Here is a 17444-nt window from a genome sequence, read left to right on the forward strand (position 1 = left end):
TTTTGTTTTGTTTTACATGACAGAGAGACACCACGGTTTGATTTTTTTAAATGAATGATACCATTTTGAACAAAGGAAAAAAAAAAAGATCCTCTCTACGTATCCACGATAAAGACCACAAATGTATCTATTTTTCCCATTACAACAAAACACTCTTCTAGCGAAAAGCCAAAATCTACACAATGTACTGATACTTGTTTTTTCTATTATGTTTCATTGCTTGGGGGGGAAAAAAACCTTCAATCATCTGTGCAAATATGAGTATTTTTCCACAAAAACAATTTCTTGCTTAAAAAAAAAAAAAAAGAAAAAGGGTCACAGCACCGTGTGAGTTTTCTCTGGACCTGAGCTCTGTAATATTTCAGGAGCTCTTGCTTAGAACATAGCTTTTAAATTAATAGCAAGGTATTAAAACATCCCGTCACCAGAACAGGATGCTTACACAATCGATCCTCGTTATTTGTGGATCCCAAACTTGCGGATTCCTCTAGTTACTAAATGTACCTGTAGCCCCAAATTCAATGCTTGTGGCGTTTTCACAGTCATCCGTGGACACGCTCAGACACATTTGCCTTCTTTCATCAGCTCTCATACTGTAAACGTGTCCTTTTCATGGTCTGTTTAAGGCCACATTTTTTTTTTGCATTTTTGTGCTTTCCGTTGTTGATTTCTCTGTTTAAAATGGCCCCCAAGCATAGTGCTGAAGTGCTGTCCAGTGTTCCTAAGTGTAACAGGCAGTGATGTGCCTTGCAGAGAGCATAGGTGTGTTAGACAAGCTTCATTCAGGCTCGAGTTATGGTGCTATTGGTCATGAGTTCAATGTTAATGAAGCAATACTATACATTAAGTAAGGAGTCTATAAACAGAAACGCGTCTAAAACAAGGTTATATATTGATTGACTGCTGAGAATGTGTCCAGAAGCTTTCAGGAAGCTAACCCTATATTTCTCCTGGGAACAATGTTCAGTATTTGCTGATTCAGTGTTTGCACTGACTTTATGGAATATAGCTACTGGGAATATGGAGAATCAACTGTATCACTTTGAGAAGTTGGAGGTGCACATCAGGATAGGACATGAGCCTACCTGGGTGGGTCAGGGCCTACCTGGATGCAGAGGCCAGTTCGAGCAGGCCAGTCCAGGTAAGCCAGTGAGGGGAACTAGGTGAGAACTTTGCAGTGAGGCCCACCGGGCTAGAAGTGCAGTACTATAGACTGGGTCAATATGGAGAATTGGGGGAGGGGGTGGGGGGAGGGGGGCAGAGGCCCGTGAATGTGAGGGATGCAGTCACTTGGAAACAATTTCAGTACCCAATGGTTGGTTTTCATGGGGTCTGTATATCCAGTGGGGGTGAACGTTCAGGAGCCGGGTGGGATAATATAGGCGCCTGAACAATCTTGATTGGGTAAATTAATTCTGGGCCTGATCTCAGGTACAATAATCCCTTTCTCCTCGCACCATTTTTGGGATGATTCTCCTGGGGACCTCCAACAGAAAACGTCTAACAGAAAGCTTTCCAACAGGAAGACCTGAAGACAGAAAAAGATTCCTGAAAAATCTAGTTTTACTTTATATTTGATAGGAAATCTAATCAAACTGGCTGTTGGCTGTCAGATTAAAAGTGAGAGTTTCTTCTTTCACTTCTGTTGCTACTGTCCACGCAGGCCTCTCTTCTTTTCATTAGGACTCTGATCCCAGCACAGTTCCAAACCACCCTATCCTGACATGCTTCCCCATGGTACAATTCAAAAAAATCCCCCAACTTTCCACACTGGCTGCACATTTGAAGCTTCTGGGGAGCTTTAAACAACCCTGATGTCAGACCCCCACTTCAGACCAATCAGATCAGAATTTCTGGGGGATGGGACCTGAGCATGGGTATTTTTTTTCAGTGCCCGTGTGATTCTAATATATTGGCCCCAAGTGACTGAGGTATGCCTGGTACAGTGATTCTCAATCCTGCCTGCAATGAGAATCACTCTGGGACTTAAAATAAATCTCAGGTGAATTGATTCGGAACCCCCTTGCAGGTAGAGAAAGCCTGGGCACTGGTATATATATTTTACGGTAAGCGGGCCTCTCACTGTTGTGGCCTCTCCCGTTGCGGAGCACAGGCTCTGGACGCACAGGCTCAGCGGCCATGGCTCACGGGCCCAGCTGCTCTGCGGCATGTGGGATCTTCCCGGACCGGGGCACGAACCTGTGTCCCCTGCATTGGCAGGCAGACTCTCAACCACTGCGCCACCAGGGAAGCCCTGGTATATATATTTTAAAGCCCTTGAGAATCCCTGGCTTAGTGAGATGCCATAATTATCACATGTTTGAAGTAAAATCTGCTAGAGAAAAGCAAGGAAGAGAGAGTGCAGAAAATGCTGGTGATAAATATGAATGTGGTGAAATATCTGAATGTGATAAATATATGAATATAGTGAAAGTGAAACCAGGCATTGGGTACCTTCAAAGATCCTGGTCCTCTGATTCTTCTAATCCATCGAATCTTCACCTGTGAGGGGAGGCAAGTGGGCCATTGAGGGGACCAGGGGGAGTTGGGAGGGGCAGATCTAGGGCCATATTATCCAGGAACTGCCCCAGTGTGAGGTCTACTACCTTCAGTTTGGCTGCTGCAGTTGGCCAGGCCTTTGGAACTGACACTGGCACTCAGCATGGGTCTCCAGTGACCACTGGGGCACTGGTTTCTTCTCTTCAGGGCCCCCCTTTCTTACACAGCTGCCCCCCTGAGATGTTACACCCCCCATACCCCTCTCTACCCTGGCCAGGAGGGATGGCCCACAGTCAATGACTGACTAGCAGGGGTGTTGGAGTCTGATTCCCTTGCCTCAAGGTGGGATGAATTCTGAAGGGTAATCCATGTTCTCTGTCAGATCAGGCTAAAGCTAGAGTAACTGTGGCTCTGTCTTTGCTTACAATTTCGCTGCCCTATCCTGCTTCCCTCATTCCCCTTCTCCTGAGAGCCCTTCCTCAAGAAATCCTTTGTACAAGAATCCTTGTCTCAGGTTCTGCCTCTAGATAACCTGTCTTATGACAATAGTGACTAGATAGTATGTGGGTGATGGGGAGGTTGGGGCAGAAAGAATATGAACTTGGGAGTCAGATATGTCTGGGTTTAGCTCCAATGTTATTACTTCTTAGCTGCAAGAATCCATCAAGTTACCTGGAAGCTATGATCCTCTGTTTCTTCTCTTTACAATGTGGGATGGCCACACATCCCTTGCAAGGATGTTGTGAGGATGACATTAAATGCAACAAGAGAATGGATGTGAATGTCCATGGCACATAGTAGGGATCCAGTAATGTCAAGTTTTCTTGCCTCCTGGAACCTTCCTGCCACCTCCCTCTAAACTTGGTTCTCCACTCTTCTCTTTGGTCCCCATGCACGATGATTTTCTTAGTCTCTCCATTCTCTTTCTCTTTCTTTCCTTCTGTACCTTCCTTTTACTATCTCCCTTTCCCAGGGTTTCTCACCTCATTTTTTTGTAGTGCTTTCCACTTCCTCCAGCCATAATAGACTAAGGAAGATATACAGTAATATCCAGAAATACAGATCCTTGTTCTGTGGGCCATGGCCAGGGAAGCTGCAGTGAAGTTATCCGTTTTTGCCAGCTCAGCAGAATTAGGCTGCGTTCAGTTTTATCAACAGGACTCAGGAGGCTGGTTTGTGGCTTTTTCTGAGATAGCGTTTAGCCAGGAAAGGATACGCTATTTTCCTTGTAAGATGAAAATAAGGCCATTAAAAGCCAATTACACTAGTGCTTGACATAAAGAACCCTCATCAACTTCAGTCTTCAATTTCTGGGCCAAACAGTGGAGCAGAGGGAGCTGATCCCCACAGCCAGGACTTGAGACAAGAGTTTACTGGCTCAGTCACAAACTAGTTGTGGGACTTTGGGGAGATTGCATAACCTCCTTAGGGCCTAGTTTTCTCCATCACCAGGAAGGTTCTATAGCAAAATATGTGCCAGCTACTCCACAAGGGACCTCCTAGAATTCATAAAATGTTTTTCTGGGGAAGCACTGGAATCCTGTGCAGAAACTGATTGAAAACAATATATTTTGTTACAAATATTCTTGTGAATAACATTATGAAACCATTGCAATTCAACTCTCCAGGGCATGGAGTATATGGTAAGTCATGTCTGTCATGATAACACTCTCCAGTGAAGAGGGTGGGAAATCTGAAAGTCACACACATTAGCCTTGAGCGCCCAATACCAGCTGCTCAAGTGGATTTTTATAATAATAATTATTATCATAAGTCTAATGGAACAGTCTGAGCTAAGCAATATTCTGTGCCTGCCCAACTACTTTTTTTCTCCTTCCGGCATCAGCACTCCCTTTCCCCTGGGGATCTCTGTCTCCACCCCTTGGTCCTAGTGGGGCTGTGATCATGGCGTCTAATTGCCCGACCGGCTCACCCCGCCCCCCTTGCAGGACGGGTGGGCACAGGACCCAGCCTCTGCTGAGCACAGTCCACTTCTCTCTGGTCACAGGCATTGGTCCAAGGGGTAGATGGTTCATCAAGTCAATCGGAACCCTTCTCCAGCATTTTGGAATAAGAGGGAGAAGGACAGCATCCTCCGCCTTTTTGAAAACAAGCTGTAAGGAGGAGGCCTGCCATCCATCTTTCCTGTCACATGGGGTGGGGGCGGATAGAATTCTACCAACACACTCGGAAGCACGAGAGATGTGCAGAGGCCAGATGTGGAGAGAGAAGAGAACACGGACATTCTTTGAACCAGATCCCCCCCTCTGGACTTCCCAATTAGGTGAGCCAATGAAATCTCTCTTTTTCTTTAGTTGGTTTGAACTGAGGTTATGTTACATAACTCACTACAAAGTTAAAAAATCTAATTTTAAAAATATAAACTTCCATTCAGATAGATGTTCTTCCTCAAGTATCTTATAGTAAAGGATATATGTGATTAGGATAGAATGAGTCCATTCAGTGTTAATATATTGCAATTACAATTGACCCTTGAATAACAGGGGTTTGAACAGTGCGGTTCTACTTACATGCGATTTTTTTCAATAGTAAATACAGTGCTACACGATTGAACATTGGTTGAATCCGAGGATGTGGATCGTGTATACGGGGAAACATGGATACCTAGGGCTGACTATGAGTTATATATGGATTTTCAACTTTGGTTAAGGTTGGTGCCCCTAACCCCCAGATTATTCAAGGGTCAACTGTATTTCAATATTATTATAAAGAGAAGTAGAATCAATATCTTGGTGTAAGTTATATATAATTTAATGTAAAAAAAAGTCTCTTGGGAAGTAGGGGCATAATTTGATCAATATTCTTTCCAACACAAAACCCAGCCATCTTATAATGGGCTTTCACTACTTTTTCCAACATAGGATGTTTTAGGGCATCATGAGCTTGGGAAGGCTGCGACACAGAGAACACTTTGCTCATCCTTTTTCATCAGTGCACTTCTAGGTGGGCACAGATTTTAGGTCTCTTAGTCAAAGGTGTAGTCTCTGCTCAGAATATTAAAGAACAACCAAGAGACGGGAAAGGGCAAAGCAGTCGTCTTGAATCTTGGGTCTCCCGGGTTTTAGTCTAGTACTTTTACTATCAGGGGTGCTGTGTCCGTTTAATTCAAGTTTATATTTCTCACATCTGTTTCGCATGCACATGCATATATGTGAAAGCACTTCTTGTCCTAACTGTGATGGGGAAGATATTTAAAGCTGTAAATATTTACTAAGTGTATATAAAACAGCAGTGTGGGCTGCTACGGCCCATGAAGGAGAATTACAGTACTGGGGCCCCACTTCCGGCTCCACTGCTCATTCCTGTGTGACCTTGGGCAGGCCAATTAAAAACTGTGTTCTCGCACTGCATTTGAGCAAAGGAGATGCTAATCTTTATTGGCCAGCTCTCCAGAAGCAATAACCTCTGAGGACAATACCTGCTATTCAGAACAGAAATCGAAGAGGTATCTCATTGGGACCGCACTTCTATTACTTTTTCTCTCTCTCCTTTTTTTTTCCTCTCTCTTTTTTTAAGGGAGGAGGAGTGGTGGGGCAAAAGGGATGTATCCTTGACAGGCTTGCGAAAGACAAAACTTCATTGTCTCAAAAAAATTAGCGAGCATCTGCTTCTGCATGTCACTGTGTGGTAAGAAGACAACCACGTGAATAAAGTAGCCAGTTTTGCAATTCCCCTCAGAGAAGGTGGTAGGAAAAGTGGATGGCAGGGCGATTGTCACCACATCTCAGGGACACTGCTTGGCCCTTCTTGCCCCTTAGAATAGAATAGCAGGGCTTTGAGACAGGATTTGGGTGTTAAGGTGATTCTGTTCCTAACTCTTGTGACTTTAACAGAAATCGTCTCTCCTTTGAGTGCCAGGTTTTCATACTAGAAACATGGAAATGATAAAGCTCATATTTAAGTGTGTTGAAACAGTTATACACAAGCACGTAACAAAATGGCAATTAGAAGCAGCCTTGGTTTTCTACCCCCTTCCATTTATTCATTTACTTTGATAGTATTTGACAATAGGACAGCAGATCTCCATATTTTGTTCCCAGGGAGCAAATGCTCCTGTCCTACACACACAACCAGCGGATCCCATCATAGTCTATGTTTACACTCCAGAGAAATGTCTTGGATGTATATCGTTCCTTTATATCAAGGAACGAACCAACCTGTATAAAGAAACCAGGCCAAGATCTGTTGTTTAAAACTTCTGTTTGGAGTGAAGGTGTTATAAGCTTTCTCTTATACACATGATCTAGGTAACCTTTCTCCCATCCACCCCCTCCAAAAAAAAAAGCAATTTAGGTAATAATCTGGATGACCTACATGGAAGAATCTTGGGTTGTACTAATAATTTAGGACTGAATTATTGCCTCAATTTTTTCACATCCCTTTTACCACCGAGACAACAGAACATATGCAAAAGAAGTTTTATGAGTGGAAATCCAATTTCCACTGGCAAAGAATCTCAGAATGCAAATGGGAGGATCCCAGTAACCAAGTCCCATGTAACCTCACATTTGCAACATCATAGACATGGAGAAAGGAATGTTCTGGCCTCCGAAGAACTTGTGTTTTGCTTTTCCCAAAGCAGTAGTTCTCAAACTCTTTTTGGAATCTATTTCCAATGACAGAAACATTTCATGATCCACTAAACTAATCTGTTTGTACCAACCACTGCATGAAAAACAGAGTCGTAGAAGATCGTGGGTGCAACTTTCATGAAATTTCCTGAGTAATTTCAAAAGTAAAGGATTGATCTATTCCAGGAGCAAGAAAATACTCCCAGTCCTGATAAGAATCCCCTAATTTGCAAGTGCTTTGCTCTGTTCATATCCTTTCACACTCTATTTACTTTTTCACATCAACCCTGTGAAGCTGTGGTATCGCCCGGTCCTCAAGACAACATGAGGTAGGTATAATTATTCTTGTATTTCATCACTTCTAAGATGCCAAAGGGTGGAATATGCACCTTTATTTTATGTACCACCCAGAAAGAAAACAGTATGTTGCCTGTTAAACAATGACACACAATCAACTGTAAAACAAAACAAAACAAAAAGACCATGCAGTTTCAGATATGTTAAGATGTGAAAACATGAGTGTCTCAGAACTAATGAACACTGGACTTCCCCTTTTACAGAGGAGGAAACGTATGCCTAGTTCAAGGTCAGGCTGCTGATGGAGACTGAAGCCTGAAGCAGCACACTCAAACTCAGACCTTCTGACCTGAAACCAATGTTTGAAGTTTTCAAGAGAAGTCTAGAAAGGTCGAGAATGTTTGTAACATTCTTTTGTTAACATTTCTAATTGTTGGTGCTCCTTTGGAGATTTAGACGTTAGAAAACAAGCCAGATTTTCGGGAAGGGGAGGAAACAGCCCCTGACAGAGGGTGGTGGCTGGGGGAGTGGCAGAGCAGCAGGGGGAGCTCAGCAGGAATTAACTCCCCTGCAGAGATGTCCTCCTCCCTCTGGAGTGCTTCCTTGGCTGTGGAACAAGCTGACTTGATTGTAGAGGAAGCACAGGGCTCTATATCAGCTTCTTGACCTTTTAGCCTTCTCTTTAAAAAGTCAGTAAAAGAAACATGAGGAGGGAGAAGAAGAGGAGTAGAGAAAATGAGCCTGTGGTCTTAGTGCTTTTCTGCTGAGAAGAGAGCACTGACAAGCCTATCGAGCACATGCTTACTTGCTAACAATGAGGGGCACAAGTGATTTCTTTTAAGCCTTGAGGTGAAATTGATGATAAAGAGCCACCAGTTACAGAGGGACCACCCTGCATCCATAACTCTGAAAAACACATCAGCTTAGGGGGAACTGTTGTCAATGGTGGAAACCACCACGGAGACTGTGCCATTGTAGAAATACTGCGCCTCGCTGGTTTGCAAAAGAAATCTCCCCAACTTAGCTGAGGAAGTGGAGGGCCTTGCAAGGCGGTTTGTTTCCTTGTGGCCAGTGACTGATTTTCCACCAAATGTGCATTGGCTAATTCTCACAAGAGTATTTAGAATGAAGGGAGGGTTTCAGGTTCGACTCACATGAGCTGCTTTTCTTTGGACAGTCTTTGTTTCCTCCCGTCTGGTCGGCAGTCCTTCCGGGACCTTCCTCAATCCCTGGCGGGGGCTGAGACCCAGTCCTTGTTCGGGATGAAAAGGTATTGGAAGGCCGGCTGCTCTAATTGGAGTTTGCACCTGCAGACCCCAGCCTCGGAGGCGGCTGGGCTCTGATGCCGCTGTGTGTGTATGTGTGTGTGTGTGTGCGCGTGTGCACGTGTGCGTGCGTGTGTGTGTGTGTGTGTGTGTGTGTGTGCGCGCGCGCGCGTTTGATTTTCTCAATGAACACTGGGACACTGCACGGTTTTTTTGGCCTAAGTAGGCTGGAAAGGATCCAAGCTGCTCAGCCACTTTCTCCACTCTGGTGGGGAGGGACCCTCTTTTCTCTCCTGTCTAAGGAGGGATTTTCAGCCCTGCGAGTATATCCAGTGTATTCTGATCTAATCTCTTCTGGCCCCAAGAGAACTTATCCCGATAAAAGGTACCCTTCAGGTACTATGAGAGGGTGTCACAGCCGGGCTTTCACCCACCCAGAAGCTGCTGCATTTTTTATGAGTTTCTCACACTTGACTCTAGTAACACAATCCAGGCAGCGCTCAAGAACGATGGCTACAGCCTCTGTGCTCAGCCCGAGGAGAGGGAGATGGAAAAACCGCCCAGGAAGATTTCATTAATGACTGTGCCTCTGTCACCCTCACAGCACCCTGGTGCCTGAGCTCCATCCTAACGCACATATTTAACGTGTACAATCTGATCAATTTTGGCATCCAGATATGCCCACGAAATCATCACCACCGTTGACTGAAAACAAATGCACAACCTATAAGCTGAGAATTATGTTTTACTTGGCGGACAAAACTGAGGACTTAAGCCCAGAAGCCAGCCTCTCAGGTAGCTCTGAGGGACTGCTCCGCAGGGGTAAGGGAGGGCCCAGAACATAGAGAAGTTTTGCAACAAAAACTGGGTAGTTGGAACATCAAAAGATTACTATTAATTAAAGAAAACCTGACATCTCACGTTCATAAATTTAGCACCTTGTATGAGAAGATGCAAGAGTCTGGGCTCAGTGAAATCATTCCTTTGCTATGCACCTTAACTATCTAGGGCCTGGATCTTGCTTTTCTCCATCCTGAATGCCCTCAGGGTGTACTGTTTGTGGGGGCTGCAGTCGCTGCTCCCTGGACGGTCGCAACCTCCTGTGTTTACCGATACGGCAGGTGACACTCTTCGTCCACACCACAGTTGAGATAATAAACATGTCCATCACCTCCCTAAGTTCCCTTATTCTCCTTTATAATCCCTCCTCTAGCTCGCCCCTCCACTCCACATCCCCAGGCAACCGTAAATTTGCTTCCTAGAACTATAGGTTATTTGCATTTTCTAGAATCCTATATAAATGGAATCAGACAGGATGTTCTTTTGTCTGGCTTCCTCCACTCAGCAAAATACTTTTGGGATTCATTCATACTGTATGTATGCATAGTTTGTTCCTTTTTACTGCTCAGTACTTTTCCATGGTGGTCTGTCCATTCATTCACCTGTTGATGGGCATTTGGGTTGTTCCTAGCTTGGGGTGATTACAAATAAAGCTGCTGTGAATATATGTGCACAAGACTTTGTGTGGATATAAGCCTTCTTTTTTTTTTTTTTGCGGTACGCGGACCTCTCCCGTTGCGGAGCACAGGCTCTGGACACGCAGGCTCAGCGGCCATGGCTCACGGGCCCAGCCGCTCCGCAGCATGTGGGATCTTCCCGGACCGGGGCACGAACCTGTGTCCCCTGCATCGGCAGGCAGACTCTCAACCACTGCGCCACCAGAGAAGCTCATAAGCCTTCATTTTTTGGTAAATTCTGAGGAGTGCAAAGGCTGGATCGTATGGCAGGTATAGGTTCAACTTTTTAAGAAACTGTCAGACTGTTGTCCAAAGTGGTTGTACCATTTTTTTCTCCCACAAGTAGTTGCAGTTCCTATATGCTTTCCAACATTCGGTATGGTCATCCTTTCTAGGTTTAGCTATCCTAAAATGTATGTAATGGTGTCTCAATCTGGTTTTAATTTGCTTTCCCCTGATGACTAATAATGTTGTGCATCTTTCCATGTGTTTACTTGTTATCTGTAAATCTTCTTTTGGCAAAGTGTCCAAATCTTTTGACCATTTCTTAAATTGGCTTGTCTATTTTCTCGTGATTTCGTTTTGAGAGGTCATTATACATTCTCCCAGGGATATTTTTTATTTACAGAATTATCCTGGAATGTAAGACATCGCGTAGACAGTTTTCATGGAATTTTCAGCACTAAGAGCACATGCGGAACAATTTGGGGGCCCAAGGCCTTCTAGCCCCTGGAGATCACTCTCCCTGTGTGTCTTGCTCTGCCTTATAATGTTGAAAGCAGGCTATGTCAGAAGTTAAGACAGGCCTGGGCCATGCCCACTTTTTGAGGCTCTTGAGATATTTAAAATAAAAGAAATTCCAAAATAGACATGTGAAAAGCGTGATATATTTTAAATGTATATATTGAACAAATTAGTGCTTTTGACCACGTGCAAAAATTCAGCATGTATATAACATGGGAGAGGATGTCAAAATTTTAAATTTGAGGCCCAATGTGGGGCCTGCGACAAAGGACTCTTGTGTCCCACTGGTCACCTTGTGATAAGCCATGAGACACCAGCACCAGCCTGGGCACTTCCCGCATACCCCGTTTACCCTAAAGTCATATCTGGCATGATCACTCTTTAGTCATTTATGCTTGGGATTAAATGAATGCCACAGAGGTGGCTATGGAAGAAAGGACCATTTCCCAGCTAGACACAAATTTCCTGCCAGAATGGTGACACTGGGAAGGTTAATCATGGCCATCAGGGCCTTTCGGAGGGACCCCCCTTGCTCCACCCACATGTCAGCCTATGGCGCCCGAGGCTTCCTTTGGGTGATTAGTCTTGGCCTTTTCCAGTTAGCTTGAGGTCAGAATGGCAGGGTGACTAGGAATGGGGTTGCTTCGCCTGAAGAATTCCCAGAGGCCTCCCAGCCAGACCCACAGAAACTCCTGCCCTCTGGGGAATTTCGCCATCACCTCTGGAACTTTAATCTCCTTTCACCTCTCGTTGTATCAAGTGCGGTGGTTCTCCGTATGGGGTGGTTTTGCCCTCCAGGGGACATCTGACAACTTCCGGAGACATTGTTGATTGTCAAAACTGGGGAGATATTACTGGCATCTAGTGAGCAGAAGCCAGGGTTGCTGTTCAATATGCTACAAGACAGCTCTCCACCTCCAAGAAATATCCAGCCCTAAATGCCAGTGTTGGCGAGGTTGGGAAACCTCCATCTTGATGATTTAATCAGGTGTCAATCAGAGCGAACAGAGAAAATGACTGATGTAGATTCTGAAAAAGCGGTTCTTTGTCCATTAAACAGACAAACACCACAGTATGGACACAGAGAGTTGATCAGGAAGCTTGAGGCGTCGTGAAGGGTGGGCTACCCAAGACCTCTCACCCTCTCACCACCTTCCTCTGCCTTCCCTTCTGCCTCCTGTTAAGAGCTTTGAAGTATAACAGACCTGGTTTCAAACCCAGTCCTGCTGCTTGGTGACTTTGGGCATGTTACTTAACCTCTTTAAACCTCAGTTTTTCTACCTGAAAAATGGAAATTATCATAGTACCTTTCAGAATCATGTGAATTAAACAAGATAAGCCAAGCCATGTAAAGAGTTTTATGGTGTCTGGCACATGAGAAGAGCTCAGGAAGTGACCGATTATTATTATTTCACAAGTTGAGCACCTGCTGAACTCAACGTACCTTTTCCAGGTGTTTCCTGGCCACTCAGTGCATGTTGGTGACAAGTTTTTATTAATCTACAAAGCATTTACCCTAAAAGTCTTAGTAATGATAACACTTACCCTTCAGAAACAAAGCCCGATGGGTGTGTTGGATGCACTGTATTTTGAACCTCACTTTAGTGGTAAAAGAAATGAATGAAAAATGATTTAAGTTAAAACAGTGTAGTCTTAGCACTATTTACAATAGCCAAGACATGGAAGCAAGCAAAAGGTCCATTGACAGAGGAATGGATAAAGAAGATGTGGTACATATATACAATGGAACATTACTCAGCCATAAGAAAAGAACAAAATCATGCCATTTGCAGCAACATAGATGGACCTAGAGATTATCATACTAAGTGAGGTAAGTCAGACAGAGAAAGACAAATATCATGTGATATCACTTATATGAGGAATCTAAAATATGGCACAAATGAACTTATTTATAAAACAGAATCAGACTCACAGACATAGAAAACAAACTTATGGTTACCAAAGGGGAGATGTGGTAGGGGGAGGGATAAATTAGGAGGTTGGGATTAACATATACACACTACTATATATAAAATAGATAATCAACAAGGACCTACTGGATAGCACAGGGAACTCTACTCAATATTCTGTAATAACCTATAAGAGAAAGGAGTCTGAAAAAGAATGGATATACGTATATGTATAACAACCACTTTGCTGTACACCTGAAATTAACATAACATTGTAAATCAACTATACCCCAATATAAAATAAAAATTAAATTAAAAAAAACAATGTAGTCTATATTGAGGTATTTATGCGTGTGTGTAAATGTAAGCCTAAATATTTGTTTATGGTCCATGGAAAGAAATTTACAAAATGAAGTTTGTCAGAAACACAGCACTAGCTGGGACTCTTGGAGCAAATCCTTGGGGACTCTTGGGCTGTCCCGTTCCAGGACGGAGCAGGATTCCATGTCAAGTGACTTGGATAACATCTCACGTGGGGTCAGTTACTTTGGCACCAGAAGGGCCTCTTTGCCAGATGGCCAAGCAGAGACTGTGAGGCTCGAGCCAGACTGAGCTCAGGGTGTTTCTGGAAGGTCATTGTTGCAAACCCAGAAAACCAGTTCTGTGAGGTTGGCTCAAAGGGGGTATTTAGTCAGAGTAACAGAGAGGTATGGTAATGGAGTGGAGGAAGTCTGGGGAAGGATTATAACCAGCACAGTCAAAAGGCTCTTCTCAGTTTTCAAAAGAGTGAGGGAGAAGTAATGCTTGGCCCTGGCCCTCAGACAATGCCTCGATTCTTGCCAACTGCAGGAGAGTGAGTCCACAAAATCGCCAGTGAGCCAGGAGAGAATCCCGGTGACAAGCACTCAGCCAGGCAGCCCCCGGGGCCAAAAACGAAGGGCAGAAAATTTGGTTTAACTATATTTCTGCCTGTGTGTTTTCTCATGGGGGCAGGGGGACACCTTTAAAAACATAGGTATGCTCTGTACTTGGGGCGTACACAATGGAGCTAACACAAAGCAAGAATCCTTTGGGCTCCTTTGGCACGGGAACCCTTAGGTGGCTTTGGACACTGAAGCCATGAAAGAACTGCCTAGGAACATTCTAGAAGACAGGCTAGATTTCCCAGTGTTTGGTCACCAGCCTAGGAGTGTGGCAGAGGCTTCCTGTGCAGGGGGTGAATGAATAGATGTAGGAACTTCCTTCCCTCACGTGGGCCGGTCTCAGTAGTAAGCAGTCAGGATGTGTAACCATCAGCATTTCCCCGCTGGGCTAGTCCATAAAAAGAAAGAGATTTACTTAAGTCAAAAGGTTCAAGGACCACAGAAATTGCCTTTTGGTAATAGGAGTGGCTGTCACTGAGGAATGTCACAAAGAACTGTTAATTCTACTCTTTACTTTCCCTCTGTCTAACCAGCTGAGAGAAGATAGATTTATGGAAGGAAGGGAGTTTGAGTGACAGGCATTCTGTCCATTCTTTTGATACTCTGTCAATTGAAATCAGCAGGAGCAGAGGTCTGCATGGCATCATCTTGACCTTTCATATAACAATGTTCTTGTAAGAGACGCCCTCATCTCTTATCTCTGGACACCAGGGAAAAAAGGGAAAACAACAGGCATTTTTGCATGGCCAGTGCTTCTGTTAGTGTCTTGACAAAAGGGTTTTGAATGAATGACTGATGAGTGGGAAATACCATACTTCTGTGAATGTGTTGGTGAAGATATTGATCACTATATCACTCACAGTTCCCTTTATAAAGTCTGATGTGGTCAATTTCTACTCCAAGTTTAGGTGAGGAAAGCTTTGTACCTATAAAGGAATGGCTTTCTTTCTTCCTTTCTGAAAATGAGGATGATGTCATTGGACATACCTCCCTTTTGCCCTAGTTGCCAGGAAGTTCAGGTTTAAATCTGATGCCCAGCTCTACCAATGACGAAGGCTCTTGTGGCATGCACACTTGATTCTCATTTCCTCTGCTCTTGTTATCCTAATCTTATTTACATTTCCCCTGTTCCTAATTTAAATTCTTCATTATGTTTCCCATCATTGTATGTTCTTAGTCTCAGTTGCCTCTAATTGCCAGGCAGGTAGCAGTAAATGACTGAAGTAAGTGGGGTAATAGGGCATGGAGTGGACTGTGGCAAACAGAGAGAGGTCCTTCCTGGCCATTCTACTCAAATAGCATTGTCCCCTTCCCCCATTGTCAATCTCTAGCCCCTAACTGTGATTATTCATAGCATTTATCATTTTCTGCAATTATCTGATTTATCTGTTTACTCTCTCTTACCACTGCTATATCCCTAGCACCCACAACAGTGCCTGACACAGAACTGTCACCCAACCCACATCTGCCAGGTGAGTGAATCAAGGCATGAAAGTGGGACCGGTGTGGCTAGGTTTTTACTACATTGTAACAGAATTTGAAATTTGGATTTTATATGAAATCTTCTGGTTTTTAGATGTTGGTGGCAAGTATAAAAAATTAAAAACCCTCTGCTGGCCAGAAACGGGCCATGTTAGCGTGAGCCACTGTTCTACTTTGCATTTGCCAGCTGTAGCCACCAGTTTCTCTGTGGAATGAAATAGAACACAAATAACTAAAAACCCGCATCTATTTTATGGTTAATGAAGCCCCATTGCCCTCTAGTATTTCATTATTGTTCTAGTTTTACATATGAGGAAATTGAAGCCCCTGAGGGCATAAAGTGAACCCGTGAGCTTAGAGGCAGGGCTCCTCCGGGGTCAGAGGTGGCCTCCTGGTCAGATGTTCAGGAACGAGGGAGGAAGAGCCCCTTCTTGTGTCAGTTCCTCTTTTCTTCCTGTTCCAGAACCAGGGGCTGGGTAGATGCTTCTCCCAACACAGGCTGTGACCTCTAATTCAGAGTCAGCCTCATGCTGGGTCTGTTCCTCTGCCTTTCAGTGCAGAAGGGACCATCAGTGTAGATGTTTCTTAAACTCCTTTCACATACCTGGCTCCCTTGCCACCAGTCAAGAACTATAAGCTTAAAATGTTTTAGGAGTGTGTGCGTGCGCGCACACACACACACACACAATTGAATAACCAAACACACCTTGCAGTGCCTCTTTCATTTCTGTATCTTCAGTAGGATGTTCATCTTATTTGTTTTAGGAGACAGTCTCCTTTATCATTGGTAGAGTTGTAGGTTCTTTGTGATCTAGCAGACAATACCTCGTTTTTGAGAGCATGCCCAAGTTCTGACCAAGACTTATTTTCTTATGTATTTACCTTCCCAGAGAAAAGCTTTAAAATAAAATTCCAGTATTGAAATTTAGGTCTCTAACATTTTTAGGAAACTCTGAGATGTGGAAAATTCTCTAAACATAATAGGATTGTTTTCCTTCTACAAGTTCGCCTAACCATTTTTGCCAGAATCCCTTTGTTAAGGAAAATAAGCCAGGCTTTATTGGCATTTCTTAATTATTATTTTAAATTGTGGTAAAATATACATAATATAAAATGGACCATTTTCACCATTTCTAAGGGTACATACGGCTCAGGGGCACTTGGTACACTCACATTACTGGGCAACGATCAGCACCATGCATCTCTAGATCTCTTTTCCTCTCTCCAACCTGAAACTCTGTACCCATTAAACAAAAACTTCTCATTCCCTCCTCCCCCCTGGCAACCACTATTCCACTTTCTGTCTCTATGAATTTGACTACTCTATGTACGTCATATGAGTGGAATCATACAGTATTTGTCCCATTGTGATTGGTTTATTTCACTTAATATATAATGTCCTCAACGTTCATCCATCTGTGGTATGTGTCAGAATTCCCTTCGTTTTTAAATTTGAATAGTATTCCATTGTATGTTTATACCCCACTTTCTTTATTCATTCATCTGTCCATGGACATCTGGGTTTCTTCCATCCCTTGGCAATTGTGAATAATGCTTCTATGAACAAGGGTATACACATATCTGGGTTCCTGTTTTCAATTATTTTGGGTAAATACCCAGAAATGGAAGTGCTGGTTCATACTGTAGTACTATTTTAAGTTTTTGAGGAATCACCATACCAATTTCCCATTTTCCACAGTGGTTGCACCATGGTGCATTCCTACCAACAGTGCACAAGGGTTCCAATTTTTCTGCATCCTCGCTGACACTTGTTATTTTGCGGATTTTTTTTTTTTTTTTGATAGCAGACATTCTAATAGTTGTGAGGTGGTATTTCCTTTTCCTTGTGGTTTTGATTTGCATCTCCTAATAATTAGTGACACTGAGCATCTTTTCATGTGCTTATTTGCAATTTGAATATCTTCTTTGGAGAAATGTCTGTTTTGCCCATTTAAAAATTGGATTGTTTTTATTGTTGAGTTGTAGAAGTTCTTTATATAGTCTTCATATTAACTCCTCATCAAGTATATGCCTTGCAAATATTTTTCCCATGCCATGGGCTGCCTTGTCACTCTGTTGATTGTGTCTTTTGATGCTTAGAAGCTTTAAAGTATGATGCACTACTGACATTTCTGAGCTTCCACTTTTAGATGCTGAGCATCTTTTCATGTGCTTCTTGGCCATCTGTATGTCTTCTTGGAGAAATGTCTATTTA

The 17444-nt window shown here is 43.4% G+C and overlaps 1 protein-coding gene and 1 long non-coding RNA gene across 5 annotated transcripts in view; one reads left to right on the forward strand and one right to left on the reverse strand.

Annotated features, from left to right (window-relative positions):
- LNX1 (ligand of numb-protein X 1) overlaps positions 1–17444 on the reverse strand; it is a 199962-nt gene that overhangs the window by 172672 nt on the left and 9846 nt on the right. Inside the window, exon 2 of one of the 4 annotated variants that reach the window (XM_073805258.1) lies at positions 8543–8640. The exons of the other annotated variants lie outside the window; for them this stretch is intronic. The gene's annotated coding sequence lies outside the window, so the exon portion shown is untranslated. The remainder of the gene's footprint in view (positions 1–8542; positions 8641–17444) is intronic. 4 annotated transcript variants of the gene reach the window in all.
- LOC109548835 (uncharacterized) lies at positions 4480–11029 on the forward strand. The gene is made up of 4 exons (XR_002174987.3): positions 4480–4783; positions 7387–7420; positions 10242–10440; positions 10799–11029. It is a non-coding gene; the product is annotated as an uncharacterized lncRNA (long non-coding RNA).

The sequence above is a fragment of the Tursiops truncatus genome, chromosome 5 (genome assembly GCF_011762595.2).
Source record: "Tursiops truncatus isolate mTurTru1 chromosome 5, mTurTru1.mat.Y, whole genome shotgun sequence".
NCBI lineage: Eukaryota > Metazoa > Chordata > Mammalia > Artiodactyla > Delphinidae > Tursiops > Tursiops truncatus.